This window comes from Cryptomeria japonica, chromosome 5 (assembly GCF_030272615.1).
Source record: "Cryptomeria japonica chromosome 5, Sugi_1.0, whole genome shotgun sequence".
In the NCBI taxonomy this organism is placed as follows: domain Eukaryota; kingdom Viridiplantae; phylum Streptophyta; class Pinopsida; order Cupressales; family Cupressaceae; genus Cryptomeria; species Cryptomeria japonica.
Genome location: NC_081409.1, coordinates 687,331,509 through 687,347,959, shown reverse-complemented (window position 1 = coordinate 687,347,959; position 16,451 = coordinate 687,331,509).

Here is a 16,451-nt window from a genome sequence, read left to right as displayed (position 1 = left end):
CCTTTTGGGTTTCCACATAAAAATATTGGTCTTATGGCTCCATGGTTGTTTTTTTTTTTTCTCGACACTTTAATTTCCTTCTTATTCATCTAGTGGTTAAAGAATTAGAATAACAAGTCTTAAATTTGCAGAACACTGATTCACCCCCCTCTCAGTATTCATTGATTCCAATAAATACCTACAATGATAATGATGGTATGATGATGATGTTGAAATACAAGAGAAATTTCTACAAGAGCATGCAGAAAAGCTTCAATGAACACCAAAGAACAATTACAGAGATTAGAGAGTGTAGAAGGACAAATTGAAGCAAGAAAGAGAAGATAAAAGGTGCATGAAGGAATCTTGACATCAGTGCATGTGGGAGGAATTACATTATAAAAAATATCATGTGTATTACTCCAATAACCATATTTAAATGAAATTTTTGTAGGACATTAGCAAGGGACATAGATGTTCCCAAATCAGAGAAAACGACAAAAAGAGGTTGACAAGAAATGTTGAGAAAGTGAAAAGATGGAAGCTAAAGGAATTATCCAATTATCTCAAAGTGAAGGAGCTCATGTAATGTGGAATCACATGGGGTACAATTTACATTAAATTTTGCCCCCGTTTTAGTGAGCATAGAACCAAGAAATGTGAGTTAAAGTAAAGAGATAAAGGTTGAAGAGATTTTACCAAGATACAAATGAGAAATAGAATCCTCTATCTATGTGGAGTTGCACCCAAGGATGAGACTTGAGCCTTAATGAGATGTTGCTAGGATGTTTCATCATAAATATTTTAGCTACAAAAAATCCATGTTAGATAAAAAAGCAAAAAAAATTGATACAAAAAATTATGTGCTTAGGCGAAATGATAGTGAGATAGTGATCACTGAGATAAATGATTGCGTCGGTATGAGTAGAAAGTTGTGTTATGCTAGATATCCATATGATAAGGTGACATGTGATTGTTGCAGACCACATTGGAGAATACCCACACAAGAGATCATTTAATAATTAGATAGTAATTTGGCCCTCACAAACAAGATAATAAAGATCAATTAAGAGAGTAGTTTGGCCCCCATGAAGGCATCAAATAAAAGATACAATAAAAGATCATGAGATAGATACTGACATAAATATGATATGAATGCAGAAATGGTAGTCCCCTCTTAGAATGGTATGCATTCCATGAAGGGAATGCAATTCAATCTAAGGAGAAGAGATGATGTGTCACTTCAACATAATGAGATGTTTCCATGGAACGCCACCTTACAACAAATAAAACATGATACCAAAAACATCAACAAAATTACATAGATTCAAGGGGATTATATGGTTGTGTATAAGTTACTCATCATGGTTCTGAAGTTTTTGAATCTAAATAAGATAAATAAAAATTTGGGTTAACATGGAAGACGTTCTAAATGATCCCAATGCTTTGTGTCATCCATGAATGTCAAAAATCAAGATACGACATATAGAAGAAAGGTGAATAACAAATAGAGGAAGGGCATGAAAGATAATCCACTATTTCCATGTACCTACAAAACAACTTGGGTCCTCTAGGAGAGAATAAACACATAAAAAATAAAGATCACATCTATTTTCAAGAAACTTCGGAGTAACTTGGGTCCTTCAGAAGGGTAAAAAACATGCAAAGACAATAATGTGGGAACAAAATAGGCACATCCTAATCTACAACATAATAAGATCACTATCCTAAAATCTATCCTATATCAATTCATCATCCCCCAATCTTGATCATATGGGGAGGGAAGATTAGCTTGAAGATGGGCAATCGCAAAGGTGATACTAGGCATATCACTTGCAAATATAGACAAGGAAGAGGCATTTTCCACATTCTCATCCAAAATATCTTGAGACGAAAGAGTCAATAGCCATGTGAAGTTCATAGAAAATTTTGGGATATCCTCTAAAGAGCGAAACAAAATCCCCTCAATAGAATAGGCAGGTGACTTGGATTGAGGTGGTGAAATAGGAGCGACATTGCCAACCTTTGGAAGAGGGTTAGAGACAATCTTCGAAGATGGTAGAGTCTCTTCAACCACATAAAAAAAGAAAACAAATAAATGGGCACTAAAATAGATGGTGAAATTGATAAAGAAAAAGGTAAAGATGTTGTTGGAGGTGATTTCCAACAACAAAACTTAGGAACAAAGCTCTGGTCAAACTTTCACTTAGGCTACTAAGGATTTCAAGGCAGCCTATCAAAAATAGAAGGTTTTAGTACCTTAATAAATTTTCAATGAAAATTTGGTTGTGAAGCAAGAGGATTAGACAACATTGCACTAGAAAAATGTATGCAACATGTCAATAGACTGGGAGAATAAAGGAACATCAAATACGAAGGTGATGAGGGAAGGCTCTAAGGAGGGAGCAATAAAAATCTATACCCCTTTAAGGAAAGGATCAGTTTTGGTACATCCTCTATTGGCAGTGCATGAAGATTGCATTGATGAAGTATAGTGTTGTCATTGATATCAATAGTAACCAGTAATGAAGATGTATTGCAACCGGTAATGATGCAGTAAAGCAACTGGTATTGAAGCAGTGAAGGAAACTAATATTATTATTGAAGCTAAGTTCAACTGGTAACCCTAACTCGTTCAGAAGCAGAACCCTAACCTATGGAGTTTGGATAATCGGTTGTGATGATCTATGACCGAATGGTGATCGAAGATGAAGAAGCCACATATGCATGTTGCACATGATGAGTTTCAAAGTGGATTTGGCGCGTATAAATACCTGTTTATCTTGGGAAAAATCAAATGCATAGCATGAAGTTAAAAATGCGTGATGAGCTACAGGATCCAATGTGCGGTGATTTAGGAGTGCTTGAATTTGTTTACAACAATGTGTAGTCGAATGCTATGTAATCTTATGGTCAAGATTGAACCGACATGTTTGTAATCTCTATATGATCTATAAGTTTTGTGTTGTGTTACCGACCTATTGTATTTTCTTATAAGGTCGATGAGTTGTTTTGTAACTATGTTGGAAATTTTGGTTAAGTGTGATTGTTGTTGAACCAAAAGGTGTGTCTGCAGAATGTTGTGAAGGCAGAAAGGAGCGATAAAGGATCCGATTAAGCAAGGTAGTGCTATTTCCAAATCAGCATAGACCCTGTTGTTCTCTAACCATTACAACAATTAAATCCACTAATTGGGTAAGCTTTAACAGACTTGGTGTTGTTGAAATCCTCTAACAAGGTGATCCATTAGCTTGGATTTGAAATCTTCCTCTGAGGTTACCTTTAACAAGGTATTGTAGTCAATCCCTTAATCAGGTGGTCCTTAACCGGATCTGTTCTTAACAGGACATTATTGTAAAATATTCAAACAAGGCTTGGCTCCTAATAGGGCGAACTTCAGAAGAGTTCAAAATACTTATGGGTATCCATCCCCACTGTAGTTTTTTCCATTTGGGTTTCCATGTGAAAAATCATTGTGTCAAGTGGTGAATGATTTTGTGGATGTGTTTTTGATATGGTTGATATGAATGACTAGTAAATCTACTTAGATATATTTATATTACTGGAAAATATCTGAAATGAGTTATTATTGGTATTAAGTGAAGTGGTTTAATGTTTTGGTTAAATGGTATTTAAGTATCAGATCTGTTGCACTATATCATTGATGTTTTGATCAACCGATAAAGTTTGACAGTGCAATTGTAGTTTTTGATTCAGAGGCTAAATCGGTTAAGTTTATTGATTTTACTCTGAGTTGAAAGTTTGTTTGGTGAAAGTTCAGCATATTTTCTATCTACTAATTCACCCCTCAGTAGTTGATCGGATCCTTATAGTTTTATCATATTATCAATTGGTATCAGAGCATTTCAGGTCCTCTTGAGTTTAAGCCTAATAGCTTGAGGAAAAGATCTAGGAGAACATGACGAAGAAAGAAGGTTCGAAGTTCAAAAGAGAAAATTACAGAATATGGAGTGATAGGATGAAGATCTATATCAAGAGCTTAGGAAGTCAATATTGGGAACATGTTGTTACTAAATATAACTTGCCTAGTGGGATTTTGTCAGATGATCAAAAGAAGGAGCAACAAGAGAACGATCAAGCATTGGAGGCCATCATCAGTTCCTTGTCTGATTTAGAGTATGTTGATATTCATGGATTAGACACTGCATATGAAGTTTGGAAGAAACTAGAAGATATCTATAGTGGTGATGAGCATGTTAAGATTTCCAAAGAAGAGAGTCTTAGAGGGAAATTTGATGATATGTAGATGGCTGAAGGAGAAAAAATTCAATAGTATGGTCAGAGGATCAAGGAGATAGTTGAAGAAATCAAAAGTGTTGAAGGCACAGTTGAAGATACCACAGTGGTTAGCAAGGTGTTGAGAACCCTTCTACCGATCTATTCTATCCGAATTGGAGCCATTCAGGAACTTGTAACTCTTGACTCTATCATTAGTAAATTAACTACTTTTGAATTAAATGGTGTTGATGGAAGTGTTTAGAGATCAAAATCTGCATTTAAAGCCTCAGTCTCAACCCCACTGGTAAGGAAAAGAAAAGAAGTGAGCTACAGTCATGAGTCTAGATCCATTACAGAGGTAGATGATGAAGACAATATGATAGAGCTTGAAGCATTGTTGGCCAAGCGGTTACCCAGAGGTACTGGTAAGTACAGAGGTAAACTACCATTGAAATGTTTTGCATGTGATTGGCTTGGACATATTGCTGCTAGTTTTCCTAATGGAGTTAATGAGGAAAAATGAGAGAAGTAAAGGAAGTACAAAGGCAAAGGTAAAATAAATTGTCTCATTGTAGTGGATGGAGGAATTACAGATGAAGAATCTAAGGAAGATGCAAATGAGGACATTGTCTTTGTTTCTATCAAAGAATAGATATCAAATCAGAAGGCATTGGTCTCTCCTTTTGATAGTTGAGATGATTGGATTATAGATTATGGTTGTTCACATGACATGACCAGTGACCCGAGTAAGTTTCTTACTTTGAAATAATTTGATGGAGGTGTTGTGAGATTTGGGAATGACTCTCCTTGCATGGTGAAAGGGAAAGGATCCACCACTTTGAATGGTAAGAGTAGTGTAGATGATGTCTACTGGGTTGAAGGTCTGAAACACAATCTTTTGAGTGTTGCTTACCTCAATGAAAAAGGTTACCCACTAGAATTCAAGAATGGAGTGTGCAAGATTTATGGAAGCAAAGGTGAACTGATTGCAACTGCAAAATAGACAAAAGGTTACTTGTTTCAATTAAACTCTAAAGTCAATAGCCAGTTAATTGCAAAAGTAGAAGATAGTTCGCTTTGGTATCGAAGATTTTGTCATATAAATTTTGATAATAGTGTAAGAGTCAGTAAGTCCAAATCAATAAGAGGTTTGCCACAGTTGCACAAACCAGTGAATGCTTTGTGCAAGGAATGCCAGTTAGGGAAAATGACATCCTCGACCTTCAAGAGAAAATCCTTTTGAGCATTTGCTAGATTTGGTTCATACTGACCTATGTGGACCAATGAGGACTAGGAGTATTCATGGTGATTGGTACTTCATGATTTTTACCAATGACTGCTCAAGGATGATGTGGGTCACATTATTGAAAGACAAGACAAAAGCATTTAGCAAGTTTACAACATTAAGAGCCTTGGTTGAAAATAAAAGTGGTAGATAGCTTAAGTGATTAAGAAATGATCAAAGTGGTGAATTTACTTCAGAGGAATTCACTAGATATTGTGAAAACAATGGAATTAAGAGGCATCTTTCTACACCTAGGACACCATAGCAGAACGGTATTGCAGAAAGGAACAATCGATCATTTGTTGAAGCTACTAGGACTATGCTAATTCAAGGAGGTGTAGCTAAGATATTCTAGAGAGAGGATGTTGGCATGAATGTTTATACAATGAACCAGATACTGGTTAGAAGAGGTAAGGACAAAACACCCTATGAGTACTAGTATGGTAGATCACCTAATGTCAGTTACTTTAAAAATTTTGGTAGCAGATGTTTATCAAAAGAGGTGATTATATTGGTAAGTTTGATGCTAAGAGTGATGAAGGCATATTTCTTGATTACTCCACCAAGAGAAAAGCTTACAAGTATTACAACAACTGGACTAAGAAGATCATTGAAAGTGTCAATGTCCGAGTTGATGAATTTCCTGAGAAATCAGAAGAAACCAGCAAGGTGAAGGAAGAAGAAGAACCTTACACACTATTTTTGGAACCAGAACCGGTAAAGCCAGAAGTTGGTGAATAGAATAGAGAATCCCCAATTCAACCAGAACAAGGAGGTCCAACAGAAGGTGAAGAAAGTGAAGAAGAAGAAGAAGAAACTAATAACCAAGATCATGTTATTTCAAGGTATGTTAGACTCAATCATAGCCCCGATCAGATTATTTGAGACAAGGATGCAGGTGTGTTACCTAGAATAGGGATAAGAGAAAAAAATTGTTTGATTTCCACCATTGAGCCTAGAACTACAAAAGAAGCATTTGTAGATGAAAACTGGATCAAGGGAATGGAAGAAGAACTTGACTAGATAGAGAAGAATAATACTTGGTCATTGGTACCTAGACATGAGAACTAGAATGTAATAGGTATCGTATTTAGAAATAAATTGAAATAAAGCTAGACTGGTATGCAAAGGATATGTACAAGAGGAAGGTGAAGACTATGGTGAGACATTTGCACTAGTAGCAAGATTGGAAGGAGTAAGGACTCTACAGGATATTGTGTGCAAATTACATAAGGCATTATATGGATTGAAGCAAGCACCTAGATCATGGTATGAAAGATTTCACTCTCACTTAGTGAAGATAGTAACATATATCTCAAGATAGAAAGAGACAAGATATTGGTATGTGATGTATTTGTGGACGATATCATTTCTGGAGGTCATGATGACATGTGTCATGATTTTGCTAATGAAATGAAGAATGAGTTTGAGATGTCACTAGTAGGTGAGATAAAATTCTTCATAGGTCTGCAAATCCAACGGATGAAGGAAGTTATTTTCATCACACAGTCCAAATATGTGAAAGAAGTGTTGAAGACTTTTGAAATGGGAGAGTGTAAACCAGTTGGAACACCAATGGTTACAGGTTGTAACAAAGGAGGATGATTCTGCACCAGTTGATGAAAAGGAGTACAGATCCAAGATAGGTAAACTACATTATATTGTCCACAACAGACCAGACATTGCTCATGCAGTAGGATTGGTTGCCAGATTTCAGAAAAGTCCAAAGGAGACACACATGGTTGCAACGAAAAGAATTTTCAAATATCTGAAAGGAAAAATTGATTATGGATTATGGTATCCATATGCAGGAGAATTTGATTTAAAAATCCATACAGATATAGACTAGGTAGGCAATGTTGATGACATGAAGAGTACAACTGGAGGAGCATTTTTCTTGGAGGCTGACTGGTGTCTTGGAGCAGCAAGAAACAAAGTTGTATCTCTCAATCAACAGCAAAAGCTGAATATATTGCAACTTACATGAATTGTACCCAAGCAATTTAGATGAAACACAATTTGGAAGGTTTCAAGTTGAAGATATCGTAACCGGTGAGATTTTTATGTGATAACACAAGTGCTATAAACATTTCTAAGAACCCAATGTTGCATGCTAGAACAAAGCATATTGATCTGAAGTATCATTTCCTGAGAGAAAAGTGCAAAGTAAAGATGTGTCACTAGAGTATGTATCTACTAAAGAACAACTAGTAGATAGCTTACTAAACCTCTACCTAAGGCTACATTTGAATATCTTAGAGGTAAGTTAGGGGTTGTACCCCTACATGAAGTCAATTAAGCAAATCTGGAAGACATCAGTCATGGAGCCTATTCAAAATCTTGAAGAAGGATTGGTGTAGAGTGGAGCTACTCCGCAGGGGGAGTAGCTAATTGTAGATCAGTGAAGAATGGATGAGAACCAGAATGGTTTTACCTTCACTTTGGTATTGATGTCAAAGAGGGAGAAGAGATATATATGATTGATATCTAGTTACCAGCTAAAGATATGAAGATACAATTGAAGGACAAAATATGATTGGAAAATGTAAACCAGGATTCCTATACTTGTGTATGTGCTTTACTCTCAATCATGAAAATCAATTGGTATTGATATTTGTATTGCCATCAATACCAAAGGGGGAGAATGTTGGCATTGCATGAAGATTGCATTGATGAAGTATAATGTTGTCATTGATGTCAATAGTAATCAGTAATGAAGATGTATTGCAAACGGTAATGATGCAGTAAAACAACCGATATTGAAGCAGTGAAGGAAACCAATATTATTATTGAAGCCAAGCTCAACCGATAACCCTAACCTGTTGAGAAGCAGAACCCTAACTGATGAAGTTTAGAGAATCAGTTGTGATGATCTAGACCGAATGGTGATCAGAGATGAAGAAGACACATATGCATGTTGCACATGCTGAGTTTCCAAATGGATTTGGCACATAGAGATAACTGTTTATTTGGGGAAAGATCAAATGCATACCATGAAGTGAAAAACATGTGATGAGCTACAAGATCCAATGTGCGATGATCCAGGAGCAATTGAAGTTGTCTAGAACAACATGTAATTGATTGCTATGTAATCTTACGATCAATATTGAATCGACATGTTTGTAATCTCTATGAGATCTGTAGGTTTTGTGTTGTGTTATCGACCTATTATATTTTCTTATAAGGTTGATGATTTTTTTTGTAATTGTGTTGGCAAATTTGGTTGTGTTATTATTGCCGAACCAGAAGGTGTATCTGCAGAATGTTGTGAAGGCAGATAAGAGTGATAAAGGATCTGATTAAGAAAGGTAGTGCTATTTCCATATCAGCAAAGAACTTGTTGTTCTCTAACCATTACAACAGTTAAATCCCCTAACTGGGTAACCTTTAACAGGCTTGGTGTTGTTGAAATCCTCTAACAAGGTGATCCATTAGCTTGGATTTGAAATCCTCCTTCGAGGTTACCTTTAACAGGGTATTGTAGTTAATCCCTTAACCGGGTGGTCCTTAATTGGATTTGTTCTTAACAAGACATTATTGTAAAAGCTTCTAACAAGGCTTGGCTCCTAATAGGGCAAACTTCAGAAGAGTTCAGAATACTTATGGGTATTCATCCCCATCATGGTTTTTCCCATTTGGGTTTCCACGTGAAAAATCATTGTGTCAAGTGGTGAATGATTTTATGGATATGTTTTTGATATGGTTGATATGAATAAGTGGTAAATCTACTTAGATATATTTAGATGACTAGAAAAGATCTAAAATGAGTTATTATTGGTATTAAGTGAAGTGGTTTAATGTTTTGGTTAAATGGTATTTGAGTATCTAATCTATTGCATTGTATCATTGATGTTTTGATCAACTGGTAAAGTTTGACAGTGTAGTCGTAGTTTTTGATTCAAAGACTAAACTGGTTAAGTTTAGTGATTTGATTCTAAGTTGAAAGTTTGTTTGGTAAAATTTTAGCATATTTTCTATCTATTGATTCGCCACCCCCCCCCCCCCCCTCTCAATACTTGACCGAATCCTTATAGTTTCATCATATTATTAAGTGAGACTTCCTTGTGGGTTGGAGCCCTCCGAACAACTTAATATGAGTAGTGAGCTTTAGGCAGTGAGCCTAAATGCAACTACATTCCCATCTATGTCATATTTATGTACTCCTGGCCATAGTATATGAATATTGTGGGTTCCAATCCCACCATAGTTTTTCCCTTTCCGGGTTTCCACGTAAAAATTCTAGTGTTGTGTATTTGTGTATTTATTGTGTCATGTTTATGTTCTTATCTATTATGCATTGTTAACTAGTGGATAAAGAATAATTTTTTTGTTTCAATTTCTGGTAAATCACTAATTCACCCCCCCTCTCAATGATCTACAATTATAACAATTAGTGTCAGAATCTAGTTCCTCTAAGGAAGCTTAATCTCTTGAGGAAGATTTGGGAGATTGATTTAATGGATTCTGATTTCCAGAGACAACTCAATGTGGCACCTAAGGATCTTGATGCAGCTAGAAGTGAAGTCTATACCTTGAAGAAGAATCTGAATGCTGTTGATGAATTCATTAGTGAGTTGAAGGATCAACTAAGTATCTACAGATAAAAGAGGAAGGAATTAATGGACAAGCTGAAGGAGAAAGAAGATCATATCATGGATACTAGGACAAAGTTGATGAGGTTAGAAAGCTTGAGAGAGAGAATTTTTCTTTGAAGAATGAGATGCAATCCATTGTGATGAGACTAACTAAGGAGATTGAGGACCGAAAGAATAATGAAGAGAATCTGGGACAATCATTGAAGGAAAGAGATGATGAATGCTTTAGGCTTACCTATGAGAATGATCAGTTGAAGCTTGAATTGACACAATCAAGGAACAATGGTCAAGAACTTGAAATACAGGTTGTTACCTTAAGGAATGAACTTGCTACTGCTAAAAAATACAAAGACAAATTTAAAGATAGGTCAATAAGACTTGATGAGATGTTGGAAAGTCAGAGACATGGAAAGGATATGCAGGGCCTAGGATTTGAGAAATGTGAATCCTCCAGATCTGGACAAGGAAATGCTAAACTTGATCAGATTAAGAGCAAGAATCCTTCGGTAAGACAACCTAATGCTCATAAATTCTATGGTAGATGTTTTACTTGCAACAAATTTGGTCATATGGAAATTCAATGAAGAAGTAGGATGAATAATGGAATGGTGAACAATAACAATATGATGAACAATATAAATAATGTTTCTACCTTTACCAATTAATGTTTCATATGCAATAATTTTGGACACAAGTCAAATATGTGTAGAGAAGTAATAAATAACTTTCAAAACAAAAGATGCTATGCCTGTGGAATGTTTGGACATATCTCTAATTAGTGCAGGACAAGAAAGAACCAAATGAGCTTTAGACCTATGAAGAATAATACTATTTGTAGAGCATGCAGCAAAACCGGTCACACTATAAAATTCTGGAGAAGCAAAAACAATGCTTTGGTTGACAAGAACAAATCAAATGAAAAGGGAAAGGCAAAATTTGATGAGATTAGAGATCATGATAAGAAGATGTGGGTAAACAAGGATGAATCTAAGGCAGATAATGTATCTATACCTGAATTTGGTGCAAAATCTTCATCTGCTAACTAGGGCTTTTGGCCTTAGGGGGAAGAAATTCAATGCAAATCTTGCAGTTCCTCTTGATGAGATCTATAGTGAATGGATTACAAATGGCAATTGATATCGAGAACTCAGATGGCTAATTTTGGCATCTGGTAGCAGAATAGGGCATCCAGTTGAATATTTGAAGTGCATTTATTTCAAAGTAAAATTAGGGTTTGCAAAGTTAAAAAGGCAATTATGAGAATCATTCTTCACTTTGTGAATAGTGTTTTCGAGCTGAATAACAAGGTAGTCAAAGTTTCCAGGTGATCAAAGAACTAAAAGCAATTTGGCAAAGCAATATAGGGCATCCGATAGTTGGTTAAGGTATTTCTTGAAGGGCATTTTCTGAGTTGGATTTTCTAAGATTTTAAAATAGCATCTTCATCTTCCATTTCTACTTCACTGGTGGTTGAGGTTAAGGATAGGACACGTCCTGTATTTAAGAAACACCCTTACAAGTTCATGGAATACTACCCAGTTGGATAATTTTCCTTTATTCTACATGGAGTCTTGCAAGTCGATGATGTTTGAGCTTATATTCACTGTGAAAATGAAGAAAGTGGCTTGAAAGACATCTTGGACCTGTATGCTGACAGAATCATGGATGATATTGGAAATCCTAAGCCAAAATTTGCACAACTGAAAAGAAAGGGTTTCACCCAATTTGTGAATTTTTTGACTTTTGATGAAAAGGAGTGGGTAAGATATGTGTTGAGAAGGATCCATGCTGAATTTATGTGGCTATACCAACCTTACAAGATCATTGTTGATGCAATTAAGGCAGTTACCTAATTGAATCAAACTAGTGAGAAGCCAAGGTTGTGAAAGGTCACAAACCTTGGTGCAGAGTTTGATGGGCGATGGATGAATATCATCACAATTAAAGAGGATGATGTTAAATTTGTTGCAATGGTGATTGGTTACAAGGTGTATCAATCTAACAGACTGAATTCAATATCCAACACTATTATTCATGCTTCTTACAAAATGGTCAACGAAGATGGTCATTATGACATGTGCAGTGTGTTGTTGGAGGAATTGTTGATAAATTTAAAGAAGATTAAATAGGATAAGAAGCATGTTTTTAAATTTAGATCTTTGATTATCTATCTGGCCCTCTATTTCATGAACCAAATCCTTGGAATCGGTAGGGTATAATGGGCTTATGACAAACCAGTTGCGCAAAAAATAAAGTAAGGACTTGATATTCTTGGGAACTAGGACAATCAGTATGCTGTATTGTGGGCTTTCTTTAAAACTTTTTTAGGATAAAATGAAATCAAGAGTGAGAATCCCTAAAGAAATTGTCAAGAAATATGAGGGGACAATCTACTTTATGATAAACAAGGATGAATGCCTGATGGAAGCAGTTCAACCCCAGATAGTATGGATAATGTGAATGGGGTATGAGGTTGATGAGGCTACCTTGGATGCATATGCACAACACTTGCTAAATGCTTCAAAAGACATCAAAGAGGAGAGGTTCAAAACTTGCAAAGAGAAATCAATAGAGTTGCACTCCAAGTTCTCTGAACTGGTGAGGAAGAGGAAGGTTACAAAGATTGTGGAAGACATTCTTATTGACGAAGGTCATCCCTGGGAAATATTAAGGGTTGCTAGGGCAGCAAGGGATGTAGTTGAAAAAGAAAAGAAACAATGGTCTGCACCTGCTCCTGTTAAAATAAAGGTAACAAGACCTTCTCCAGCTTTGATAAAGACACCTCTTGTTGAAGCTGAGCCATCAGGTTTATCTACAAAGGGGAAAGTTGTTCTGAGAAAGAAGCAAAAGACACAAAGAGAATATGTAGTTATTTCTCCGATGGAATCAAAGATTGAATCTGATTCAGATACTCACAAGGCACCAAAGAAAGGTGAATTCGCTAGAGTGATTCGTAAACCCCAATCTGGTGGTGAGGAGGCCAAAGAAGAAGAAGAAGGAAAGATCTGATCCTGTACCGACAGGAAAGCCCATGAAAGGAAAGAAGACAAAATCAAATCTGGATGAGACTATAGAATCCGGTAAGATGAAATCTTATAAAATAGAGTATCATATTATTCCTCCATTATCTACTTAAGAATTTTAATTGATGAAATTATTAAAGACAGAAATTTGAAGAACATCCCTGTATATTATGTAAATATGGATGATCAAGATCAGAGGAAGATTGAGGAAGTTGTAATCTTGTATATGGATGTATTTAGTAAAGCATTAATGGAATTAGAAAAATAGCTTCCCAAATATTTGTATAGCCTAATTGATGCTATGGGAAAATATCCTAGCCAAATGGATAGAGAAATAAAGGAGAGTGAACCGGTTAATCAGTGCACCAGTATCACTATAGATGAAATTGACAGATTAGTTATGTTAGAAAATAAAAATAAATTTAGAAGTAAGCATAGGGTCAGCAGTCTTATGGTTGGCCGAGTTGAAGAAAAAAGGAGAGAAACTAGTGAAATCTGGAAAAAGTTTCATACTAAGAACTCGCTTGTCGATACTGTCTCTCAAAATAATGCCACTCAGTCAAAAAATCCTCCGACAAAAAATGTAAATAAAGAAGAGGAGACTCGGAATGTTGGTGAACAACAAATTTAGGATTCTATTGAGAATGAGCCTACAAATGAAAATGACAAACCAATAGAGGCAGAGGATGGTGCACCAACTTGTGACACTAGTGCACAGGAGGCACCTAAGGAAGTTAAATCCAGACCTGATGAGGTAAAAAAGAAAGAAGAGGTGAAACAAGATGAATTGGATATGGATAACGGTAAGGGAATGGAGACTCCTATACTTGTGGCAACTGACACCACACAAACCCAAAACCTAAGGAGTTTTCCATAGTTCAACATCAATTTTGATAAACCCTTCAATCAAATGTCTCTGACTGAGAGAATGATAGTTGTTGTTGCTCTTCTGGCACAAGCTAGTCAAGAGTTAGCATAGTCAAAATCTAAAGAGAAGAAACTCATTGAAAAGTATGTTAAAGTTTTGGAACAGGTAGTACCGAATCTGCAATTTGATGCAAGTACCAGTTCATCCGATAAGCTTCAAAATTTAATTGATCATATATCCACCCAATTTGATTCTTTATCTAAAGCATCAACTCAGAAAGCTATGGAGAAGTTTAAGGATGCTAAATTTAAAAAAAAATTGCAAATGATTAGTAATGATAAGGCATAGCTAGATAAAGAGTTAAAACTGATTGATGAGGCCTTAGTGGAAGGTTGTAAAATTTACAAGTCTTGTCTAATGTTGACCAATTTTACTACTAAGATAGACAAGCAAATAGAGAATTGTAAAGGGCAGTTAGCTCAGATCTCTCAGGCCTATGATCCCACAACCAATTTAACCGACAGTATTGAGGGACAAATTTTGAATATTACTAAGCAAATTAGGAATTTTGAGAAGGAAAGGGAGAGGATGATCAAGCGAAAAGGTGATCACCGGAACTTAATTGGTCCCCGGTTGGACACCTTAGTGTATCATAAGATGTAATACATTCAGAACATGTCTCGGGAGACTCCTGCTGAGATTGCAGCTATAGAATTTTATGCTTATGTTTTGAATGATTTTGTTTCAATTTTGGAGAAGTTGTGAGCAGGATGGAACACATATCTTGGGTTCTTGAAGATGGAATATGCGGATATACTAAAGAAAGTATATATTTAATCTTTCACTAAATGTGTATATATGTACAAGAAATTTTGATGCACATCCTATCTTTGGAATTACTGTCAAAGGGGGGAGATATGAAGTGAAAAATTCACAGTGTACAGATTGATTGCATGTATGGAGTGTATAGTCTAGTGTATTGTAGATTCATGGATTGTTGATCTAAGGGGGAGCCTTAGAATTATTTTATTCTTTCATCCGGTTGTAAAGGTTTCAACACTTAGCCATTTTTCACAGGTGTTTCCATCAATGCCAAAGGGGGAGATTGTTGGCAATTAACACTCATCCCGTGATTTCAGAAGACTTTCGATGGTTGATTATTTGTTTAGGGTTGTCATTGATGGCAACTCTTTGTGGTGGTTTGATCTGGTAGTCATGATTCAGCTTATCCAGAAGATGGAGGCAACCGGTAGACAGTTAACTGGTGAAATAGGGAAAAATAGAGTATTTCAGTAATGTTTTGATCCAGAATGATCTCTGGTGATTACGGTGTTTTTGGTGATTTTCTTTGTGATCTCAACAATATGGAAGACCTTTAGGAAGTGTGTGGCTATAATCTTTTTGTCTAGTGCTATGTTTTGTTCGAGATTGAAGCCGAATTAATCTACACATTACACCTATTGAAGCCAACTTGAAGGAGACTCTTTTTGTGGTAAGACCGGATAGAAGATCATTTTGGCAATTGGTTTTCAGTATGTTATGTGTATGGTGATTCCTTTTGGAGCCACTAAGCGCAATTTCATGTGCACATTTTTTTCAGACCAACTGGTAGCTAACTGTGACAAAGACAGAGTATTTAGTAGAGCAGAGATAGTCAGAGATTCAAAGCCTAACCAAAACTCATCTTTGCATATTCAAATGCTAATTAAGAGTTTATTTCATTGTATTTACACTTTGTAAACAGTTTTAAGTCAGTGAGACTTTCTTGAGGATTGTAGCCCTTCGGGCAACTTAATTTGAGTAGTGAGCTCTAAGAAGTGAGCTTGAATGCAAGTGCATTACCATATATGTAAATTTATGTACTCTTGGCCATAGTATATGAATATTGTGGCTTCCAGCCCCACCGTGGTTTTTTCCTTTCTGTGTTTCCATGTAAAAATTCTAATGTTGTGGATTTGTGTATTTATTATTGCATGTTTATGTTGTTATCTGTTATGCATTGTTAACCAATGGATAAAGAATAAGTTTGTTGTTTCAATTTCTGGTAGATCATTGATTCACCCCCCTCTCAGTGATCTCTGATTCTAACACCTTACACTTAAGGATAAAAGCATAAAACGGTGTCATGTTTCAGGGCAACTTATTAGCACAAGTGAATTTAAGTAATTGTAACTAAATTTTAATTTTAGTCAAACACATGGTCTATAGAGATTCATTATAGCTATATTATATATATGACACAACTTTTCCAATTGGAATTATCCTCTAAATGTCTATTTTAGACCACTTTAGGTCTGATTATCTTTTTTTTTTTTTTTGAAAAACACAATGTTTCAACAACTCCTACTCTTATAAATAATATTTTTTTTGAAATGTAAAAATACCCTTTAAAAGATATATAAGTGAAATTTGCAAAAGATATGTCTTTTAATATTTAAATTAGTTTTTTATATTAAATTTTT